The sequence below is a fragment of the Drosophila biarmipes genome, chromosome 3R (genome assembly GCF_025231255.1).
Source record: "Drosophila biarmipes strain raj3 chromosome 3R, RU_DBia_V1.1, whole genome shotgun sequence".
Classification (NCBI taxonomy): Eukaryota; Metazoa; Arthropoda; class Insecta; order Diptera; family Drosophilidae; genus Drosophila; species Drosophila biarmipes.
This window is the reverse complement of record NC_066616.1, coordinates 20,105,379-20,120,480: the sequence shown is the minus strand read 5'-3', so window position 1 is coordinate 20,120,480 and position 15,102 is coordinate 20,105,379. Positions and strand designations below refer to the sequence as shown.

General features: G+C 39.9%; 1 protein-coding gene and 1 non-coding gene across 2 annotated transcripts in view; both read left to right on the top strand.

Moving 5' to 3' along the window:
- The window catches only part of LOC108024793 (AF4/FMR2 family member lilli), a 42,142-nt gene that overhangs the window by 11,218 nt on the left and 15,822 nt on the right, over positions 1 to 15,102 (top strand). The gene's annotated exons all lie outside the window — the stretch shown is intronic.
- On the top strand, positions 5,756 to 5,827 carry Trnag-ucc (transfer RNA glycine (anticodon UCC)). The gene has a single exon. It is a non-coding gene; the product is annotated as a tRNA-Gly (tRNA).

Here is a 15,102-nt window from a genome sequence, read left to right as displayed (position 1 = left end):
CACAGTTGTTGTTGCTGTAGTTTTGCGTGATTTGAAATCTTATGTTATTGCTCCTCTAGTTGTTTCTCGAAATTTTTGTGGGCGTAGCGCGCGCCTGACTGCCCACTCTTGGATTGCCTTTTTCAGTGCCGCTTTTTGTTTGGTTTGTTTTGGATTTTTGTTTTTTATTTTCTTCTATTTTTTTGACTGCGAGCAATTCGATTGGTGGTCAAAGTCTGGTAGCCAAGTTTCAAGTGCGCCCTCCCCTTTCCCATTCCCATAAAAAGAAATCATCAAGGGGCTTTGGCTGCTCACGCCACTTGACACATTTCAATGGAGGGAGGCAGACAAATCAGAAAATAGCTGTTCCCCGGTCCATTTTCAGAGTCCGAAACTCACAAATTACGCGCATATTTTCTAATGAGCTCAACCATGCCGCCTATCGCCATGGTTCGAAACGGAACGCCGGAAAATTCAGTAAAGACGACAGTTTTTCCGAGAGAAAAGAAAAGTCTTTTTGCTTTCGGTGGCACCAAGATTTATGCGTCTCCATCCCAACCCCTTGGCACCAGCACCAGCACCACCACCTCATCCTTGGCAATTGGTGCCAACTGATGGCTTGGACAGACACATATCGTTAGCACAAAAGCCGAAAACTGTCCGCTGGCATTTTCGGTTCCATGTCAAACGCCGAAAGATGCGACAATTTGTGGCCCATCCCAGAAAGTGGACAGGAGGGCTAATTAGTGGGAGGACGGGGATGGGCAGAAAACACATCGTGGTCGTTTATCTGTCAATGGGTTAAATGGCGACTTCAGTTGGGCAGAAAGTTGTTGAAAAATTGTACCTAAATAGCAGAAAACTTTTATTGAGATATCAGAAAATTATAATAGATCAATGCATTAAAAAAAATATTTTTCAGCTATGTATTTTAAACGACAATTCGATTTTTTGTAAAATCTTATATACATTTTTTTAAACATATTTATTGTATGCCTACTGTTGAACAAAAAGCTTAAAAATATTTAATAAATACTTGAAAAGATAATATTATATAGTATCTTATACTATACAATACATTTTTGTTTATTAGGTATACCTATGTTAATATTTTAAAGTTGAAACATTATATATTTAAGTTAAGTTTTTAAGTTATTATGCCAACATACTGTGCGAAGTAGTCAAAAGTAACCACTTAACTACTTACATTAAGCAAGATTAAACTTAAAGTAACCCTCAAAAGGTCGCAACCTTACATAACATATGCGAATGCAATCGCAGTCTTTCCTGCCTATCTCTGTCTTCCTTTCCTTGGCCAGACCCAGCAAAACTGTAACCAAAGTTACTAACTTTGCCAACGGGCCCCCGCAGAAAAAGACTAATATAAAATAAATAAAACTAAAAGAAGTCAAGCCCGAAAAAAAGCAACGCCAGCAGCAAGTTTTCCCAAATGCGACACGCGTTGACTTTGGGCCACTGCAGAGACTTGGGATCTCTTTTTTTGGTTTGTTTTTTCTTTTTTTTTATTTTTTCCGTCTGTCGCTTGGGCCGTCGCTGAGTTTCTGGTGGAAGCTGTTGCCACTTCCTCGAACCTCTCGCTCGCACAAAGGCGACATTGCATTTGAACAGTGGAACAAATTTGCAGCTGATTTATGTAAATCGCCGACGAGTTTTATTTAGCTTTTTGTGGCTGGTTCCCAATCAGCGTATTGAATGCTCCCGCTCAGCCGCTCAGCCGCCCACCACTCCCTAATCCTCTGGTGCACTACTTGCTGGCTTTCTTCCGTCTTATCCCCCCCCCGCACTCGGTCGATCGAGGCCCGTTAGTTGGCCCAAGATTGTTGGTGGCGTGTGTATCCGAGAGATACAAAACTGCAACTCATTCAGCGAAAATTTTCGGTCGTTATGAATGGAGCAACCCACGCGACGAACTAAAGTGGCTCTTGTTGCGGCCGTTGTTCTTGTTGCTGTTGCACTTACTGCTGCCGTTGTCAACTGCAGTTGGCCATGATGCGACTGTATCTATGAGATACAAAATTACTTTTTATACAATTTTAATTATAAGAAGAAAATAAACATTTTTTTTTTAAAAGGCATTCTCATTTATGCATAACATTTTTAAAACTGGTATGCCAAATCTTTAAAATACAAATTAAGAAGTATATAAAGATAATTATCCTCATTATAATTATAATTATTATCTTACAGATACAATTTAAAAAATTTTAGAGTATGCACTAAAAATTAAATATTTTTTATCTGTATAATTGAATTAGTTTTCTAAATATTTGTTGTTCAGCCTTCTCCATTTCGCATTGGATTTTCTTAAATCTGAAATTTCAATTGTGTTCCAACAAGTCCCAACCTTGCCTTATTTTCCAACTCCTTTCGACCATTACAGGCAATTTCAAATATATAATAATTTATCAAGTGGCAAACAAAACACACTTCCCCGTGCAGGCCAAAAAATCGAGTAACAGGGGAAAAAATCGATCAATGCCCCAGAGCTGTCAGACATCGTGACAAGCGGCAAAACCAAAGCTCAACCTAAACTCCGGGGTTATGCCTGCTTTTTTTTCACTCGCTTTTGGCCAATATTCAAATGCAATTTATGTCATCGCCGCTTGCATTTATGCATTTATGACGTCAGCCTGGCCATGGGAAGTGGTTAGCAGTGGTTGTTGTTACTGCTATGGCAGCTGTAGCAAGTCGTAAAATTGTAATGGCCGCAAAAAAAAAGAAAATATCTGCCTGGCGGAGGAGTGGAAAATAAGCCATTCACGGATAAGATTTTGAGAACCATAATGAATAGCGCTAAAGTGCAAATTAATTACGAAAAACCTTTAGCCAAGATTTTTACTAGTTGCAGATACATTTTATGGTCGCAGATACGTTCAGATAATCCCCGCATTTAATGGGCATTTTCTCACATATTTAACAACCGCTTTCCTGGGAAAGGCGAACGACAAACGACTAGAGAAAATGATTCTAGTCCGAATAAAAAATGCAATAATACCAACAATAGAAGCCGTTGACAAACGCCTGAAATATGATAGTTCCGATCGCAACGGTTCTCCAGACGATTAGTCCGCTTCCTACCCACTGAGCTTTTGAACAAACATTTCATTGATGGGCCAGAGATTTCTTTCGAAATGATTTCTTCTATTGAATGCACCTCGAATGGTCGACAGCCATTTGACAGTTAATTTGTTTGCATTGACAAAGCGGCGGGGAGGAGCAGTAAAGTTTCGGCATTTTCCGGTCCCCCGATTTTCATCATTTCGGAACTCGTATCTCGGACATGCTAATGCGGTTCCGGTGTGCCCGGCTAATGGCCCAAAAGGGCAGCATCTTACCAACGCAGCATCTTAGCCAGCCCATGGCCATCAATTTGCATTTGCTGCCCACACTCACGACTCGCGTGCCCTTTTGGCACCTGGGGTTTCTGCTCTTCGGGCACAAAGTTTTGTCTTGAACCTCGTTTCATTCATGATTTCATCATCGAGCGCATGTGGGCGCAGTTTACTACGTTGCGTTTGTTCATTCATAAAAAAGTGGTAGGAAAAAGAAACCAACTTCATTAGGAAACGCGTGCCCAGCCCTCAGCCATTCCCTATAGCTCTTTCACTTCTCGGCCAGTTAGTAACCCAATACTCGCTTTTATTTGGTTAGGCTTGAAATCTCGGGGAATGGGTGGCCAGTATTTTCCATATCTTGATTTGCTTCTGGTTGCATCTGCTATTGCTCCTTGGCTGCGACTGCGTGCCTCGCTTAATTTTAGCAACATTTAACCCAGTTTTTGGCCACTTCGCCGCTGCTGCTTCTTCGTTCGCTTAATTTTTTGTTTGCTAATGAAGTGTCAACAACAAATTGAATGTCTAACATTTGTTGCATGTCGCCAGTGCAACACAAACAACAGCGGTCACAAGCAACGTTGAACACATGTCTGTGTCTTTGTTTAATGCTTTAAATAAATAAAATGAGCATGCAATTGCAGAAAAAAACGAAAGGAGATTAGGTGTGAGACGACCAGTGGTTGGCAAATACCCTTTTTGCGAAAATTCAATATTAGATTCTATAAAAAAGAACATATTTAAAGTATCGTTATAATGACAATAACACATGATATTTTATATATGTATAGTTTATTTATATATATATTATATGAAAGGTCAAGGTTGGAGTAAAAATATGTTTTGAGATTATACATTTAATAATCGTTTTGAATCCAATTCATTAACATTTTAATATCCATTATTACAATATTTATTTATTGAACCATTAAATAGAAAAGTTGGAAATAAAATTTAAAGAATCGATTTTTAAAATAAACCTAAATATAAATCATCGAAAATTATAGTGATTTTTAAATTTGAAAACCATGTTAAGACATTAGTACAAATCGTATCTAAAGCCTACTCGTTAGAGGCAGTTTATATATTATCAGATCCTGAGTAGCTCCCATCTTCCGTAAGCCACTTCGAATCCATCGAGTAACCATTCAAAGAGCATTAATAGATAATTTATGCCAACACGTAGCCGCCACGTAGGCAGAGGCGAAACGGCGACGCGAACGGCAAACATGCCCTGGCCCAAGGCGCAGGCAAAATACAAACCCAATTCATTCATTTGGTTGTTGTGGCTGTTTCCTCTGTGTTGCTGTTGCTGTTGCAATCATCGAACATCGCTTGCCAAGTGTGTCGACTGCGCAGCTACTGCAAGAGCCAAACTAAAGTTAACATCGACAACAACAACGATCAATTTGCATACAACGGCGGCCGTTTTGTGAATGAAAATATACATTTTTTTTGGTTTTGTTTTTGGCCAAGTAACAACAACAAATTAAAGCAACAAATGCAATAAATTGTTAAATTTTATTATTCTGCGCCGCAGATACAGGGTGCTGCCGTCTTGTACGACCTACGCACAGTGGACACCGCCAGTGGCAACCCACACAACAAACGCGACAAGTATCTATGTATCTGCGAGATACGCAAGACAAACTACGGACGACGAGCTGCGACTGTTGTTGCGGCTAATTTGATTTCTGCATTGGCAAACGCTTTGCCAACTAAGTTAAAAGCTGCCGATCGTTGTTCCTGCGGTTTCGGACGCCAACACAAAAGATACGGCCTCAGATACAGATACAAGATACATATAGATATTGCCTTTGGATGGGGCTACAACTTGGTTTTGTTCATTGATCACTTGATTTTTTTCCCCGCTCGCTGTTCGTGGCTGTTGATTCATTCATTTAATTTTCTATTTTCTGTTTCTGTGTCTGTTTCCACCATTTACTTTTCATATTAATTGCTGGCGATGCCAAGACGTAAATGTGATAATAAATTATTACAGCAAAAGACATTTACTGGGTGGGCGTCCATTACAACAACCATAACAGCCAGCGACAGACACTCGAGTCAAGTTGAAGCCGATGTTGTTCGGATCGGCTTGTTTTGTTGCCTCAGACGACTGACTGTTTGCTTTATTCGTTTTCATTGCGATTTAATTATATTCATATGAAATATAGTTACACAAACCGTTTCCTGTCGCCGCCAAGTGAAAGAGCCCACTAAACAGAACCAATTAAAAAGGCTGGAAAAGAAATTAATCAACATATTGGCAAGGTTAGCCGGCCAATAAAACGTATGCCTTAGTTGTTCTAGGGAAATGAAATGGTAATTTGATAATGCATTTATTGTTGTAAACATAGTTTGTCTACTTTGTAATCAGTACTCCGAATTTAAGAGCTGGGCTTAGTTCGTTTGTTTTGTAGGCGTCGGTGGTGTAGTGGTTAGCATAGTTGCCTTCCAAGCAGTTGATCCGGGTTCGATTCCCGGCCGACGCAGTTGGAACTTTTTTTGTGTAGTATTTATTTTGTATATTATATTATATTTGTGTAGTTTATATTTTTGGAACTGTTATTATGTCATTGAAATACAGTTTTTAAACACCAAAAAAGAAAATATAACCTCAATGTTAGCAGTTGGTCCGGGTTCGATTCCCGGACAACGCAGTTTGACTTTTTTATTATCTTATTTATTTATTGTTATTTTAAGCTTTAATTTTTTTGATTATTTTTAAACAGGTTTTATAAACATTCAATTAACAAAAGCTTACATTTTTCACATTAATTTTTAAGCAGCAGAAAATTTTTTTATTTTATAAAAACAAATATTTTTGTACGCCAAAAAAGTATAAATGTGCTTGGTGGTGTGTGTTGACCCGGGTTCGATACCTGTACTTACATTGTAAAATCAATGAAATTAAACATTCTAATCAAGGAATTAGACCAATGATTTGACATATTTTCAAAAGATAATAAGAAATATTTAAGACACTTGTTGTCCATTTCAAGATCTCTATAGAAAACTGACCACACAACCCATGGCAAAGAGCAATAAATGCCCCAATTTTAGTGTCAAGTTCAATTGCCCGAGCTGACCACTTGCAACCCCCGAAACTGATCGGCTGAGATGCACATAATTTGCCCAAGCGCTCACCAACTCGAAACCAAATCCCGTGCACTTAACGCATCAGTTGCCCTGCCGCTCGAGAACCAAATCGGGGGGAAAAAACGATGACAGGCGAAATGAGAATTTATATGGGAAGCCATAAAGAAGGCGACGCATAAATAACAAGGCGTTCCAAGCGAAGCATGGAACCTGGCAATGGCAACCGGCGGCGGCAACCGGCAGCTCGGAGATCCCACAAAATCGGGAGAGAAGCCGCCGCACGCGCAACTAATTAAATTAAAGGCGATCTCGCCCAGGTCTCTGGGGTTCCGCATCGCATCGGTTCGGTTTTTGGGTCCGTTATGTTGGGTGGGCGGTTGCAGTTTAGTCTACTTTGTGTGTGAAATTTATGTGCAATAATTTATAAACAACAGAAAAAAATGGGGAGAAAACATACATAGGCAGCAGGCGGCGGTGCGCCAAAAAGTTCCCACACCCCCACTAGACGAAAATTGATCGCGCCTAAGCGAAGTGTGCATATTAAGTGCACCCACTTTCCAAGCCAAATTGGCAAACGCCTCCATTCTCTGGCAGATCGGTTACGTTTTTTCCTCACTTCTTTTTTATTTTTGTAGCTGCCTTCTTTTTATGGAGCAAGTTCAGTTCGAGTGAGTGACCCATGTGTGCTGGCTTTTTTCGCTTTTTGTGTAGGACAATGTGGCACGCGACTCGGCCACAGATCGCGGATCACGTGGGGCCGACTCCTCCTCCACCTCCACACAAAAGCGAAAATTCTGCGTGCGAACTTGGCATCGACAAGTGTAGGAAATGACGTCGTAATGTCTGCTGGCAAAAGTGTTTGTGGCCGGTTTTTGAGGCTTTTTTTGTGCGGGGGTTGCTTTGTGTGAATTCTCCACCCACCTGAGGCGAGCGATCTGCCAAATGTCGGTCAGTCATGAGCGGAAATTCACACAATATGCGCCGAGTTCAAGGGCGGTGCAAACCTTTTGGTACACGCCACGGGCCACGGGCCGCGGGCTGCAAGGAAAAAGTATCTGAAAACGGAGGCGTTTTTGGCACGCTTCGATCTGGAACGCCTCTTCGCCATTTTGGCCCCCACGTCTTGTGGCCGGCCAGCAACTTTGCACCATGGCAACTTGCACTTTTTTCCACTCTAGATGCGTATGTCATTGTCGTCTGGTCGTGTGCCGACTCAAATAAATCAACATGTTGCTGCCTATCTTAGGCATCCGGTTCGCCCAGGCTCAATGCATATTTCTACACAGTATTTTCTAGACGTATTGCTTTTTGTTTTTAGCGCATTATGCAAAAGGCGACTCAATCAAGGCATTTTATTAAGCATTTTCAGGGGTTTTAATTTGCACTGGTTGAGTCGCATTGTTGTTGGCCGCCTGGCTTTTTGGCCTTCTTGTATCTTTTTTCTGCTTCGGCCATGTCAGTGTGAGGCTGCAGCCACAAACATGGCAGTCAACAAATTTACGACATAATAATTTACATTTATCTGCTGCAACGAGGCAGTCACACTGCCGCGGCAACAAAAACAACTGGATCGCGGCATAAGTGCGTGTGTGTATTAATAACAAGAAAGGAAAAGTCCCTAACCCAGAGGCCGAAGTGAAAATGTCCTTGCAAGGCCATCAAACTAGAACAGAAAAATTACAAGATAATAAAAATTAATAAAAATTGGTTTAAAACTATTTTTAACTATTTTGATCTGTTAAGATATTAGAAAAGTTATCTTTAAGATAACTAGAAGGTTCCTAACTTAATACTAGAATATAATATACTAATAAAATCGGGATACAATAAAACAAAAGTTGTATTTTTTTCAATACTGTACTTTTATGTTTATTGTGTTTAGTTTAAGAACTGAATGATGTATTATAAAATATTCCCTTGCCAACCCGACCTTAGAGATGAACCTCACCCGTTCTCAGGTATCTTCAGGTGAGGGTATCAAAAGCCAGCGCCATGTTGTTTAATAAGTTACCTTCTTGCGATATGTCGACGTCAGACGCCGACGTCGCCTCTTTATCAGTTTATTACTTGGCAAACTTTTCATTTTAATATCATTCGCATTTGCGCAATGCATTTTGTTGTTGTTTTTTTTTTTCATTTTGTTTCTTTTTTATGCCGCAGTTGAGCGACTTTTAATTTTGAACGCCTTCTTGGCAAGGCCTTTGCAAAGGAATCGGGTTGGCTGAGCGACGACGACGACGACGGCAAAGATGATAAATGCTTACCGGTTTTGCCTGTCAACCGGTGAGCAAAAATATAATACAAAATAAAAGAAACTACAAGCACAAAGCCTGGGACACGGCCTGGTGCACTTTGAACCCAGCGCCACGTGTGGAAAGCTTATCTTAGTTCAAAGTCAAGGAGCATTTACCCATATCCCACTCTCTCGATTGCCGAGGAAACCTCGAAAATCGATAGAGCTAAAAATTGCCGGCAACGTTCTCCTGCAATTTCCCCAACTCTCTCTCTCTCTCTTAGTTTTCTTCGCTTTTCCTGCTTGCGTAAACTTTTTGTGGGCCCGGTGAATTTTCATGAATGAAAGCGGCAATTTATAGCATACTTAACAGGGCGCCTGCGTTGCCACTTCGATGGGTGTGCGTGTGTGAGTGTGTGCGAGCGTATCTGTGTGTTTGCGGAAGTTTGCTATGACGAAAGCAAGGCCTACAATGTCCTTGACTGCGGAAAGTTTCACACAACAGGTGGAATTTTAAAGATGTCTGTGTCTGCGCCTGTTCTTTCCCCATTTTCACTTTCCCTCGATTCCGTTTGACGTAGTTGGGCAGCAAACAAAGTTGCGCGACTCGTAAATTTTCATTAGACGATTGTACAGTCGACACATTGGGCGGTAAAAATAGTTCCAGTAATTAAAAGGCCAACAAGCGTCGAGAGCTCTGTTATTGGATAATCCAATTTCATTAAGGGGTTTCACAAAAATAGCACGAATTTAAATTAGGGTTCTATTTTATGAAATTTTGTTCCTAACAAGAAAGAAACCCAACCCTAAATAAAAATAACACAAAATTAAAAAAAAACAGATAAGACAAAGAAATAAAAATAAATATATAAATATTATTACTGCATTAAACAAAAAAATTAAATACAAATTTTTCTAAGCCCTCAAAAGTTTTAATTCACCATGAAATTATAATATACTTAAGATTAAATATTCTCAGTTATTTTTGCAGCTGCAAAATCTTCTAAAATTGATATGCTTTAAATGTCTAGCTAAAGTTCAGCTGGTAATTCACAAGTCTGAGAGCAAATTCGATGGCAGAAGCTCCCCGCAAAGAGTCGCAACACGTTTCCATGGTGAAATGTTTTGTTAAAAATAGTCGGCTCAGAAGCCTGACGTGGCTAACGATGATTAAGCCAGCCATGAAATTATTAACTTGTTTTCGCGACTCTCGACACAAATGTTACCATAAATGGTGTGCTGAGAGGGAGAGAAGCGAAACCGCAATTAAGCACAAATCACAAAGTTTGCCCAAACTTGGTTAAGACCAGTCAAAGGGAGCCAAAGAAAACAACCGAAACAGCCGAAACGACGAGATGATGGTTGAAAAAAAGCAGACACTAAATTTGTGGTGCCTACTTTTGACCAAATTTGGCCGAGGTCTCTTTTATGAATTGTATAATATGCTCATACATTGTCTGAGCATTAAAATCACTTTGTTACTTGACCTGTTTTTCGGCTTTGGCTTAAAGAGTGCCAAAATAAAATGTAATTTTTAAGTGTCTGACATTTCATTAAAGAGCTTTTGGGTTTTTTTTTTTGCATCTTCTTTGACTGGAAACTCTTGAATGGGAAGGCATGCGATGTGAGATCTTGAGACACATTTTTATGGGCTGTCCTCACCGCTAGGTGCAGCCAACAGTTCGCTGTTAATTAAGAATAACACTCGCAATGATTCATACTGATGCATGTTAAGACTTTTCCACTTCGTGTTCAGCATTAATTTGCCGTGAGATTATCAACATTAGACAAGGAGCGAACAGATTACTGTCCGAAATCAAATCTAAATCAGCAAGGAGACGTCTTCGAAACCGTCTTAGGCCGAGAGTTGTATGCTCTGTAAATGGAGAAAGAAAGAAAGAAAGATAGAAAGACAGAAAGAAAGAAAGATAGAAAAATAAAAAGATAGAAAAATAAAAAAGATAGAAAGATAGAAACAAAGTTAATACTAACCTGATAGGTATACATAATAAAAATATGGATAGATAGATAGATAGATAGATAGATAGATAGATAGATAGATAGAGGATAGATAGATAGATAGATAGATAGATAGATAGATAGATAGATAGATAGATGGATAGATAGATGGATAGATAGATAGATAGATAGATAGATAGATAGATAGATAGATAGATAGATAGATAGACAGATAGATAGATAGACAGATAGATAGATAGATAGATTCTGAACTGATAGGTACATAGGTGATGAATACATAGTTCGATAGATACCTATAGGTTGATAGATAAATAAATAGAAAGATAGATACAAAAATTTGGTAAAAACCTAAAGCTCCTAGGTGATTTACCCTATTGCAGGGCATTATAAAAACCATTTTAAAAAGATGTCAGCCGGCAAAAAGAAATTTCATGTACTGCTCGGAGGAAAGAGAAAATACTTCAGGGGTGAGAGAGGGAAAAGTGCAGCGCACTGAGATCCAAAAAAGTATTTGAAGTTATTTTCGCACAACTTGGCCTGACACTCGTCTGTGTCATTGTTGTGTTGGTGTTGTATCTGCTGTTTTGTTGTTACTCTTTGCGCTGCTAAAGCGTGCCTGTAAAGTGTTTGCATGCCAGAGCGAAGACAACAACAACAACGTCAGAGATACAACTACAAAAAATAAGGCGAACAATGTAGGCGTATTTTGATTATGATAAACTGGCGAATTATGTTGTCACTTTGCATTTTTCTTATAGAATGAAATTATATTTTATAAGCGCGCTGCGCAAGTCAAGAGAGTTGTTCGGCTTGTCGCCGTTGCTCTTTTGCAGCCATAAGACTCGGAAAATATTTACATGTCATGGCATTTGAAGGGATTTATGTGGCCCCAATGAGACCTGCCTGACTTGTAGACGACGACACATCCACCCCGGACTTTCCGCCATGAAAAATGACGAAAGCGAACCGAGGAAACCAAAACAGAAAATACTTAAGAATTGTATTAGCCATCGGAGGAGTAAAAGTAGCTGGAGGAGAATCACCTATCCACAAAAACAAATATCTCTTTGCGCATTTCTCTTCTTCCGCTTTTTTTCCGCCCAATTTGTTTGGCTTAGCAAAGAGATCAAAACTATATAGACAATCGTTTTATGGTCCCAATTCGCTGTGTATCCGTATCTGTGGCTAAATATAAACACGCGCAAACTATTTATATCGCTCCACGTAACGAGTATTAGCTGCTGATTATTATTGAACAACAAGCGAAAATGCTTTCAGCTAATTATTTGCCGACGTCAAGTTCATGAGAATTTGAAAGTCTCGAGGAAAACACAACTATGACGTCGCTATCATCTAAACAAATCCAAAAGCCCACCGAAAAGTGTGGGGGAGCAAAGTAAACAAGGCCTATCTATATGTCGGTGCTCTATAGATTTTTGGGCTAAATATAGGCTTGCAATTTCTGGTTCGTCATGGAGAGGCAAGGGGCTCTAAAAATACCCCGAAAAGAGGAAACAAGGAAATGGGCCACTAAATCAATAAAAACCCCCAGCACCAACGACGTGACACACTTCAGTTTGGATCAAAAATTCCACTCGACAACACTGCGAACATTAAAAATTACAAGATATATCAAGAATGCCTAGGACCCCCTCCTCCCCTCGCTTAAGGGATATATCTATATAAATATAAAATTAATGGCAATCTGGCAGCGTAAACACGACAAAATTTGTTCTTGCCTCTAGCCGTGTGCCTTGGCCCATTGTCCCACAAGCAGATAGTTTTGTGTCATTAGTCCAAGATGCGAGGGGCTGCCGTTCCATCCATATGGCTGAGAGGGCTGAGATGGAAAAGCCGAAACGAAAACTGAAAACTGAAAATTAATGATGCAACTGCGAAGTGTGTCACGGATGCCCCGGCCGAAAAGCCAAGAGATCCAAGAACCCAAAAGATATTTCCTCACAGATATTTCTCCTGCTAGCACTCACAGGGCGAGGAATCTGCTCATTAGCAGCTGACAATATTGGAAATTGGTTCGCATTCGACTGGCCCGGTTGCCAGGCCCCCCTTTGTGCCTTTAATCAAACGGATATATATTCCCCGATATCGCCAGCTATAGGGTATACTACATGCTCTCAGCCCAGGGACTATATTTAGCCGTGTGACATCTATATATCCGTGTATATTATGCTGATTGACGCACAATGCTTTTGAGAGCGGGCTCTGTGACGCTGCTCGACTTATCTCTATGGAGTTACACGTACGCCACTTTATCTATCCTATCGCTTATCCTCAGTCTGTGACGTTCATGCCAATTGATAAGGGAAGTATTCGCAAATTAATACGGAAAATTTGGGTCAGAAGAGTCCCAAAAAAGTAGTTTATTCCTTATTCCTTGATTATTTAATTTACACTGCTTTCTAGGACTTACAAGACATAATCAAAGAAAACAAAAAATTCTCCAGCATTACAGAACAGTTTTCTTTCTAAAAAGCTGTTTTTCAGAGCTATATAATGCCTAAAGTAAGCACCAAGAACCCACTGATATACTCCCCCGGAAAAATAGCCCACTAAGGAAAAACAATGAAAATCAATCATAAAACAGAGACTCGGATCACTCGGCATATGCAGCCGTAAAAAGTTGCGCATTTGTCACAATTCTAAAATTAAAATGCCCCAATATCTTTCATTTTGCCCAGCACAACAAATCGTAATATAAACTATCAACGGCATTTAGTGGGATTAACTTTTTGTGGCCGAGACGGCAGTGTCATAAATATCCAAAGGCGGCGAAAAAAGCGCGCTGCCCATGCACGCCCCATAAATAAAGCCATTAAAATGGAATTCAACGAATTTTCAGCGAGCGGCAAACTGCATCCACCCAATCCATCAAAACAAGAAAGAGATCTACGGGTAGTAAAAGCAAAAGGCCAAAAAATGCAGCGGAATCTATTTATTCCGCCCATGTGATTTGCCAATCATTGTTGGGCTATTTTTAAATTTCGCCCAACGCCAGGGAATTGAACGTCATTAGATAAGTGCGAGTAGTGTATTGAGTGCGATCCTAAAATTACCTTGACCGAGCGAGGAAAAAATAACACAAAGCTCTATAAATAGAGGGAAAATCTACGTGAGCATCTGAGGAGAGCGAGGCTGATTAAGCGCCGCAGTGTTTATGAACTTGACGTGGAAAATTTATATTGTAATTACTTGGCTATTTGCACGCGGCGCTTTTCACGTCATCTCTCCGCAAGATCGATGGGGATTTGCCATTCGTATCTCAAAATCGCTCTCTGCAGTTAATTGTTTACTGACGTATCCAGCGGATCGAGAGATCGCCGGCAGACCGCCTGCTGACTTTGGCCAATTTAGGTCTTGTTTCTTGGGCCGGCACACGTTTTTCCTCGTGTTCTCTCTATTTTCAGCCAGCTGATTGGGCATTTCAGCCAATTTTCCTCCCATCACCTCACCTCACTTGCTGTCATTCCTGCCCCTCACTGAAATAATAATAAAATAAAGATGAACGAACGAAATTTTGATTTGTTTTGGTTGTGTTTTGGCTAAATATGTTCATCGACGAGAGCTTTTAAAATTAGTTCGTGTGAGCCACGCGTTTTATAATTAGATGATTGCCATGTTTTTTGGTGTGAGCGCCAAAAAACCAGGAGGAGATCAACATAAATAGAGCATGAGTACTTATCAGGCACATTCGCGCAATCTATTTCCGATGCCATTTTAATTTGACCCACTTTCACCGGGCGAAACAGGCTGAATCGAGCGGCTTATTCCTAATTGGGATGGCGGCGAGTTATTATTTATGAATATTCATGTAGTTGCCAAAACCCATAGAGGCTGCAATTAGACAAAAGCGATGGGGCAGTGGGCAGCTGCTGAACAATTGCCAGACAGTTGGATTTTCGCTTTCCAAAATCGGGGCTGACAAAGAGACAGCGCAGAGAAAGTGCTAACTAAGTGTTTGTTTACTACTGAAAATCCTACAAAATATTCCATGATAAATTGAGACAGTTTTAAATATTAATTTATTTAAGCTAAATTTTTAGGGAACAAAGCCAGTTATTTTAAAGTAAAATGGTTTTTAAATCACTATATAAAAGTGGAATATTTTTAGAATTTTTCTAAAATAAATTAAATAAATAAGAAAAGATACGGTATAAATTTGCCGCACTTATCGTACATAAATTGACACCCTCCAATCAAGTTAAGACTTTTCCAAAGAACACTCTGCCATATATATAATACCACTAATTATCTTACTAATTTTCCAAGTTTTATGCACTTGTTTTGGAATACTGACAAGTAATAAAAAACCGAAAATCAAATTAAATTCTCACCTCATTTTTTGCCAGAGACAGGGGGAAAATGGCGCTTGGTTTGGTTTCTCTGATTCTCGGATTCTCCGTGTCCCCCAGTGATTCTCCGCCCACTCCTTCACTC